Genomic DNA, 8,633 nt, shown 5'->3' with positions numbered 1-8,633 from the left:
CAGAACAACAGCTGGCTCAGTTTCTCTATGCTGGGAGCCCAGCAACAGCTGACTGCTCTGATGGATTACCTGCGTGGTACAGCCTATCGCTGTAATACATCAAGACACAGATCGATCTGAAGGTGAATTAGTCAAAAGATAGAGTTCTGCAAGCTCCAAACCCAGGAAAAGGAATCCTGTTTAATTATAGAATGAAAGACAAAGTAGCTGGCACGAGGCTTGGTGAATGTCAAATGCAGGGCTATTTCTAAGATATAAGTCCCATTAAGTATGCAGCATTACCAGGTGAGGTTTGATCATTGCTCTGTTTTCTTGAGGTGTGATTCACATCTTGCATTAGCACACCACCCCCACCAGAGCAGCTGGACTGAGGTTGGGACATACTTTTTCCATGTGTCATTGTAGAGACTTTTAAAATCCGGCTATAAACAACCAGACTTCTGTCCTAAGATCAAATATTCCTTCCATAGCTTTCTCTTCCCTTGTACCCCTTTAGTCCAAATCCACCTAGAACAGAATGAAACTATGAAATGATAGTCTGTGCCACTCTGCCTCATGTGAGGTGGTTGAGCCCCTTGACATTCACTCACTCAGTTACTCATTTAACAAGTATTGATTAAGCATTGAACTTACTAAGATGTTTCAATTGCATATCATTAAAAAAAACTGTAATGGTTACAAAGTAAAGGGATTAATTAGTTCAGATAATGAGATGTCCAGATGAGGCAGTTCCAGGGTAGAATAATGCAGTGGAAGGATGTAGGTTCTTTCCACCTTTCTGTTCTGTCACCTGGCTTGTCTTTAAGGCCTTTACCTTCATGGTTGCAGTTCTAGCCATCACACGTGGACGTTATAACATTGATCCAAGCAAGAGACAAAAGAAGGGACATTCTCCTGCATTCTTAACAGCGAGGAAAAATTTTTCAGAAGTTCATATCAGACTTCCCTTCCAGTCTCACTGGCCAAAATTGTGTCCTTTCACCCTGAGCGAACTATCACTAGTAAGAAGAATGAGACCACCGTGAATAGCAGGTTAGAGCTTGTCTTCCCTGAAGGATATTGCTACCTGGCAGAGAGTGAATAAAATTGAGGTTTTAGAAACAAAGAAGAGGGGTGGGAATTTGCTGTTTGGAGGGCAGTTCTAGCTCTGAAGACCAGGCGAAGCCTTTCTTAAGATCCTTGGGAGCCTCCAGATGGCAAATTGTGGAAGACAGAGTGATGCATCATCCAAATCTCCCTTCAGGAATAAAGACCTATGCTAAACCAAACCAAACCAAACCAAAACAACACAACACAAAAACAACAAAAAACAATAAAAAGCCCCCTCAACAAAACCCAAAACCTATTCTACCAGCTTCTGGACAGTCCCAAATATCAACTGCCTACAGAGGAAAATTGTTGTTTGTCAAGGTCATACTCTTTCCAGGGTCAGCCTGTATCCCATGACTGACTGATCAATGTGAGGGTAGAAAGGCCTGGTCCTCTGGTTCCACTTGGGACAGCTCTGAAGGGCCATCCCAGGTTCATGGGTGGAACTTCCTGGTGTCTGCATCTTAGCTCAGTGTCTGCTGCCTAGTCCGGCCTCCTCCCATCCACATGTGTTGATCCCAAGAACATCTTGCCTGCTGATCTCCAACTCAGAGTCTGCTTCCTGGGAAGCCTGCAACACAGGCTTGAATAGTCCCTTCAGACTCCATGATATGGAGCTACCCAGAGACGTGGCCATTCTTTCATGCCTGATAGTAATTTGGAGTATTGTAAATAGGCAGCTGAGTTTTGGACCCAATGAAGATTCTAATCTGCTACAAAGACCCTCCTTAGCCCCCAATAACAGCAATTTCTTACCCACTGTAGGTTCCTGAGGAAGGATAAAATGTGAGAACTCATTAGAATTTAGAGATTGGTTGGAACGATCGCTGTATTTCTGTTGTCATGAGCAGAAGTGGGTCAACAAATAGGTTATTGCCCATGTGGCATGTCATGAAAGTATTAAACTCAAAGCAGTGACCACAGATCTGCAGGGTTGACATCACTGTGGAGTTTGTCAGAAGTATAAAATCCAGGCTACCCCCTTGGATCCACTGAATCAGAATCTGTTTAACAGGTGAGTCCCAGGCACTGCTGATCCTCATAGTAACTAAGTTGATCCCTAGTTACCATATGCTCCCAGTTTTTTTTCATTATGGTCATTAGTCTTGTGTTTGGATACTTTCAAAATACTACAGATGCTCTCAGGGTCTACCATATGCATTTACTATACTTTAATTAATATTAGTTTGTGTTGTTACAAGTAACGTAAGATTCTTGTGCACCCACTCTGTGTGTTTTGTCAGACTTTTCTCCACCTCAGGAGCATCAAAAGCCAGTTGACCTTCTTATGAGTAAGGAAGGAGCTAGACAAGAGGCCAGAGCACAGAAAAGTGATATGGGAGGTTCCAAACTCAAACCACACAGTTTCCCTCCAGGACAGAAAAGCATCCAATGCTTCTCATCAGTTAACTCTGGAGGTGTGAACTCCTAACCACAAGCACCTTTTGTTCCATGAGGGCATTCAGCTTTCTGCTTGTTTGACCACAGAGATCTATTGAAGGAGGCAGATCTTGGGCCAGTGACATCCTGTGTTGGAGAAGGCATCCAAGGGTACTGAGCTTGGGGAAAAGGTGAAGGGACGGTAGTTTAGCTCTGTTTAAGGGAGAGTAGAGAGTCAACACAGAAGCAGAACAGTCCTGCTTCATGACAATGCTGGCCACTGGCCCACCCCACCGCAATGATGCAGAGCAGTGCTAATGCAGAGCCACGATGGTGGCCCTAAAAACTTGCCAGACAGAAGTGAGTGCCAGGGGGCTCTGGGGGCATTCTCTAGTGACCTTAGCTGTGGTCAGTGAGGACATGCCAGCCACAGGTACCACCAGTATATATGCACTGTGAAGAGCCAGTGCATTCCTGGGGCCCTTCACTTTTGAGATCCTTGGATCTTGAGGGTCTTGATCCTTGGATCTTTTCTGTACCCTTTGGTAAATGGTAACATCTGTGCTGAGAGTAAGTCACTTTGTTTTAGTTTCCTCATCTTTAAAACAGGGATAACAAACTTCACTCTAAGGTAAGGTTCTCCAGGGGTAAAAATGTTAGGAAGGAATTTTAAAAATTATCATTATAAGGTCTTATTTTTCCATTAATAGTCAGGAAGTTAGCAGGAGGGACAACAAGAAAGAGGGTTATTGTTGATGGGCTAGGAAATAGTAACCTTGATCCTTAACAGAGAGACCTCAAGCACTGTGGCAACTGAAGAATATTAAGGATAAGTCAGGAGGCCAGGCACCTTCTGTTTTACCGTTCTATCTTTTATAATGCATCACCTTCCTTGGCATGTCCAAGATGGCCTCTTTCCACATCTAGCCTTGCAGAAGAGAGAGGGAAGGACAGTCTCCTTCTTTATAAGGGCTTAGTCTAGTTCATTGCATTCATCAGTTCCATTTACATCTCATTGGCCAGAACTTACTCACCTGGCCATCTTTATGTGCAAGAGAGGATGGGAAATGTAGTCTTTGTCTCTGTAGGTAGCAGAAAAGATTCTGTTATGTTGAGAGAGAAAGGGAAGACAAAAAATTCTGTTATGTTAAGAGCAAGGGAAAAGGTGATATTGGGGGACAGAACAGCTGCTGCCACACCCGGTACAATTCAAAACAATGAGACCTTCTGAGAAACGACCACAGGGAGAAGAAAAGCACATCCTCCTCTGCATTCCTGCCTTTCAACAGCTCCTAACTAGGACCCAAATCTGGGGAACAGGCCTCTCTTTCATTTTGAGTCCAAATAAAATTCCTCAGCAGAATTCATTCCTTTCTGTATTTAGAATGATGGAAAAACCCTACTCTTCTAGCACAATGTTAACATCAAAGTAAGATTATTTCTAAATGGTAAAAGTAAGAAATTCCTAAGACAGGAAAAGATGCTCTTGGAATTGAACTGATGGTAAATGAGTGTGGTTGAGAATTGGAAAGCAGTTCTTCCTCTTCCTCTTTTAACTGCTCTCAGGAGAAGAAAAATGGAAATGAGTATTCCTCTAAGATCATACGTAGGCAGGAAGCATGCTGGAAGGCCAATAGGCACCATTCTTAGTTACAAGGCTTGAAGTTTGAGAATGGTTTGTGGTCCATACAAGAGCTCAAAGTCCTGGTAAGAGATTCTCCAGGGAGTGGTAATTTGGGGACTCTGCCTCCTGCCCACCAGCAAGCAAAGGCTGCAGGATTAACACAGAGGTCCTAAAGAAGGTATTGACAGTTAGCTTTGAGACAGATGTCACTTACATTACTGTGCACAATGGGAAGAATGATATGAAACAACATGATTAATAACCAGTGGGGTCTGAATCACTAGGGGCCCTTACACACACTTCATACAGACGAACAAAGGCTTGCTCTGTAAGTAATGCAGATTTAGCTGTGAACATTACTTGGTGTGTTCTTAGCTGCGGCAGCATGTTGCTTTATTGTTGGGGATTTTACAGGGGAGATGAAGCAGTGGGAGAAACAAAGGAGATACAGAATGAGGCAGATGAATATTTGAGTTTTTATGTTTGGTTCATAAAGACATGCACATGTAGGTCAAGCATGGAAGTATGCAAAGTAAGGATAAAGACTCGGAGTTATTGGCAGGGAGGGAGAGAAGATGAGCAATTATTGAAGCTGTTTCATCCTCTCTATCTTTTAGGGCACCGTTATGAATACTAAATGGATTTCCATAAGATATCCATAGTTTTTCCTGTCCTCATCAGTTTATATTTTCTAAATCAGGAGACTCATGAAGAATAAATGTTACACTAAGGTTAAAAAAAAAAAAAAAAAAAACCACAATTGTGGAAACAGAAAACTGTAGGTCATTTGATGAATTCCCAGGGGAATGATCCAGTCGGGTTGTGCCTGAGCATTTAATCATACCTCGTGTTATATTTCTCATCACTGCACAGTGCCGAGGCCTGCGTCAGTCCTGCTTCTGCGACAATTTAGGGATTTAGTCTCAGCCCTTCCCATCTCTCTGAGGTCCAAGGCATATACAAAATTCATTGTAAACATAAAGATTCTTGGAAGATGGAGGTGGGGTTCTGCTGCCCTTCTTCTGTGGAGAGCATAGGCTGATGAAGTAGATGTCAAGTTTCCCAAGGCTTTGCCCTCTTTCTTTACTCCTTGCCCTCCCATATTTAAGGGCACCAACTGGTGTCAGACACTTGGGAGAAGGACCTGAAGAAGCTGTCATGCATGTCTTCAGTGTGCCTTGTCACATGGAGAAGACAGACCCGGAAACAGATTACCCCATATTGAGTGATGGGTCAGAAGGAACCATGTACAGAATGTTCCGAAGGCAGAGTACGGACAGAATGGCTGAACTAACTCTCGCTGGGGGGTGACATTTGACAGAATTTTAAAATACAAGTAGGAGTTTTCTGGGAAACTGGAGAAGGAAAGGCCCCTTCTGGGAAGAAGGAGAGAGTGAAAAGGTTTAGAGTCTTGAAATAGCAAGATGTATTTAGGGAGCGTTGGATGGGTTGATAGGAACCCTTAGAGGACACGACTGGAAGAGAAGTTGAAAGAAAGGGACCTTGATGCTTTGCTAAGAAATCTGGATTTGTTTTTGTTTTTTTTCCCATCTTATAGGCGATAAGACCGTAGTGGAGGGGGAATGTAGGGCTGAGGGGTTCCCTGACCAGAGACGGGAAGGGGCTTCTGCCCATTCCCCACCCTTCCCATGGGAGATCTGACCAACCCACGGAAGGAGCGCCTTGAGGACTGAGAGGTGAGACAGTGGCAAACAGCTTGGAGTGCTAGAGAAAGAAGTCCAAACTGGGTACTTGTAGGTAGCCACTGGTTTGGTGACCCAGAGGGTGGTTGCTGTATACATCATTCAGCATCTAGCAGGAAGTGGAATTCATTCCAACTTTGGTTTGGGTAAAGAGACCTATATGAAGGGACTACCTCAGAGGTGGGAGTAGGTGAGGGATATTGAGGCACTCAGACACTAGCCACAGTAGGAACCACAATTTGGGCTGACAAGGCAAAGGAAGATGCCATTGTTCTGAGCCAGTGAGGCTACCCAGAGGAGCTGGAGTCATGGAGGGACAAAGTGAGTGCCAGAGATAACCCAGAGGTATAATGCCCAGGACAGAGGTGGGGGAGAAAAACACCACCTCTCTCCGCTCCAGGCCTAGGATTCCCTGCTGGTGCCTCCACTGGTTGAACCCAACCAGAGCCAGCTGATAAAGTCTAGGTGATGGAGTTCATAGGGTCAGGAGGCCCCTATGAACAGAGGAAGGCACCTGGGTAGGGATTGGAGGCAAATAGTCAGTTCTTGTTTTATCTGCTCTTTTCCCAAAGACCCTCATGGATGGGGAACTGGATCCCATGGTCATGTTGGCTCTTTTCTTTTTGTTGTCAATTAATCCCATATAATATCTGTTTTAAATCTTTTTGTCTGACAGACCCCTTTGAGAATCTGATGAAAACAATAGGACCTCTCCACAGGAAAGAAAAATCACATATGGATAAAATTTCCATTCAATGTATATATCCTCTAGAACCTTACTGCTCAAAGGGTGATCTGTACCTAGACCAGCAGACTCAGCCTCACCTGAGAGCTTAGAAATGCAGGCTCCTGGGCCCTATCCTGAGCCTGAATCAGAATCTGCATTTTCACAACATTCTCAGGAGAGTTATATGCTCATTAAAGTTATAGAAACAATGCTTTGGAAGGGGGGCACAGCTTCAGTGTGGCTGGCTGAGTGGATGTGGATATATCAGTTAGGATGTAGGTTCAGCTGCAAATGAAAGAAAACCCAACAAAACAGTAGTTTAAAAAAGAGAGGGGTTTTATGTTTCTCATGTAACATGAAATCTGGAGTTAAATCAGTTCAGGGCTGGTTTCATGACTGCCTTACTATTGATCCGTGTTCCTACTCTACCGTCTTTTGTGTGTAGCTGTTGCCGTCTTGGCTGTCAGATGAGTCCCAGACCTCCAGGCATTGTCTTTGCATTCTGGCAAAGGGAAAAAAAAAGTGAAGTGAGCAAACCTTGAGCCCTTGTCAAGATTCTTCACAGAGCTTCTCCCCAGAAGCTTCTGCCGGCTACAATTTGGTACGGCTGGGTCTAGCTGCAAGAGGGGCTGCTGAGGTAGAGTTTTCTTCTAAGCTTCGGGTGAAATAGGGGTTATGTTAATAAGAAAGGAGAAAATTCTTATTGAAGAGAAAATTATCCAAATTTCTCCTTGGATGTACTAATGAAAATTACTAGCTCTGAAAATGTCCCTCATTCCATCTCCTGTCACTGATGAGAACCTATTCCATGTATTCTGCTCTTTGGAATCTCTTTGCAAATAAGGTGAATTCAGAACTTCTTAGCAGGGGGCCAAATTGAATTTTAGCAGAGAGAAGTGGGAGTTAAAATTAGAAACTGATCAATTTGGGCTCGAGTTACTGAGAATCAGTAGCAGTTTCTTTAGGTACCAGAACCAAAGTATACTTTTGTAAATATAAAAAGATATAACTGCCTAAATACACCTAAGAAAACATAGGATATTTCAGATTTCTTAAAGAAATTGTGCCCAGAAATCATTTGTATGAATATTTTGTGTGTTTTTCCAGAAAGGAAGGGCAACAGCTTTTACTATACCTCCTTTAGTTAAAAACCACTGTTTTAGAATTATTACTCGTATGTGTATTCACTCCCTCTGATAATATATTTTCCAGGATGCTTTTCTTTATTTTTTTTTTTGTTAACATTTTAAAAATCTATATGGCATGACAAGAATTACTTAAGGGGAAGATAAGATTTCTATTTCTGAGTGTGGTGCTGTGATATGTAGGAATTAAAGCCCAGCTAGTTTCTCTTTATTGGTTCCAATATTTTAGCAGGACAAGGTAACATCTGTTGTAAGATGTACGTAACCGAATGCTAACTGTATGGTCTAAGGTGTTCAGTGATAGAGCAGATTCCTTAGTAAGACCAAATTTTTTGTCACTGAAGTTTTGAGCTATATCCTGTTGTTTAAAAGAAAAATAAATGTTGGTTAAAATAACTTTCACCTTCTAGTATCTACTTTTTAATTCTTTTAATTTTTATATTTTTAAAGATTTTATTTATTCATTTGAAAGAGCACAAGCAGGAGGCAGGAGGAGAAGCAGACGCCCCGCTGAGCAGGGAGACCGAAGTGGGACTCGAGATCCCAGGACCCTGGGATCATGACCTGAGCAGTAGGCAGACGCTTAACAGCTTAACCCTCGAGCCACCCAGGCACCCCTAGAATCTGCTTTTTAAACCTTCCATCCCCTGTAGTTATCAACTACATGTACCAGGCCCCTAGAAACTAGTATGTTAAAACTGAACCAACTTGATGCGAGTAACTGTCTTTAGGGCGTGTTTTCCGAAGAAGAGCCCTGTTGAGAGTAGTGAAGTTATAAGCCTGCTTAGGGGTGTTGTAAAGCTGTTCAAATAGTAACTCAGCAAGTTTTATGAGTGGAAATGTAGTGTTCAAGTCACATTCTGCTTCAAAATGTTGTAACAAATACAAATGAATAAAAATTAATATTTACCAGCAAATGACATAGTAATTCCATATCTGGATTTTCAATGCAGATACTTTGAGAG

Source organism: Mustela putorius, unplaced genomic scaffold, assembly GCF_011764305.1.
Source record: "Mustela putorius furo isolate JIRA1106 unplaced genomic scaffold, ASM1176430v1.1 tig00003869_pilon_pilon_pilon, whole genome shotgun sequence".
Taxonomy (NCBI): Eukaryota; Metazoa; Chordata; class Mammalia; order Carnivora; family Mustelidae; genus Mustela; species Mustela putorius.
Note: the sequence above shows the minus strand (reverse complement) of the source record.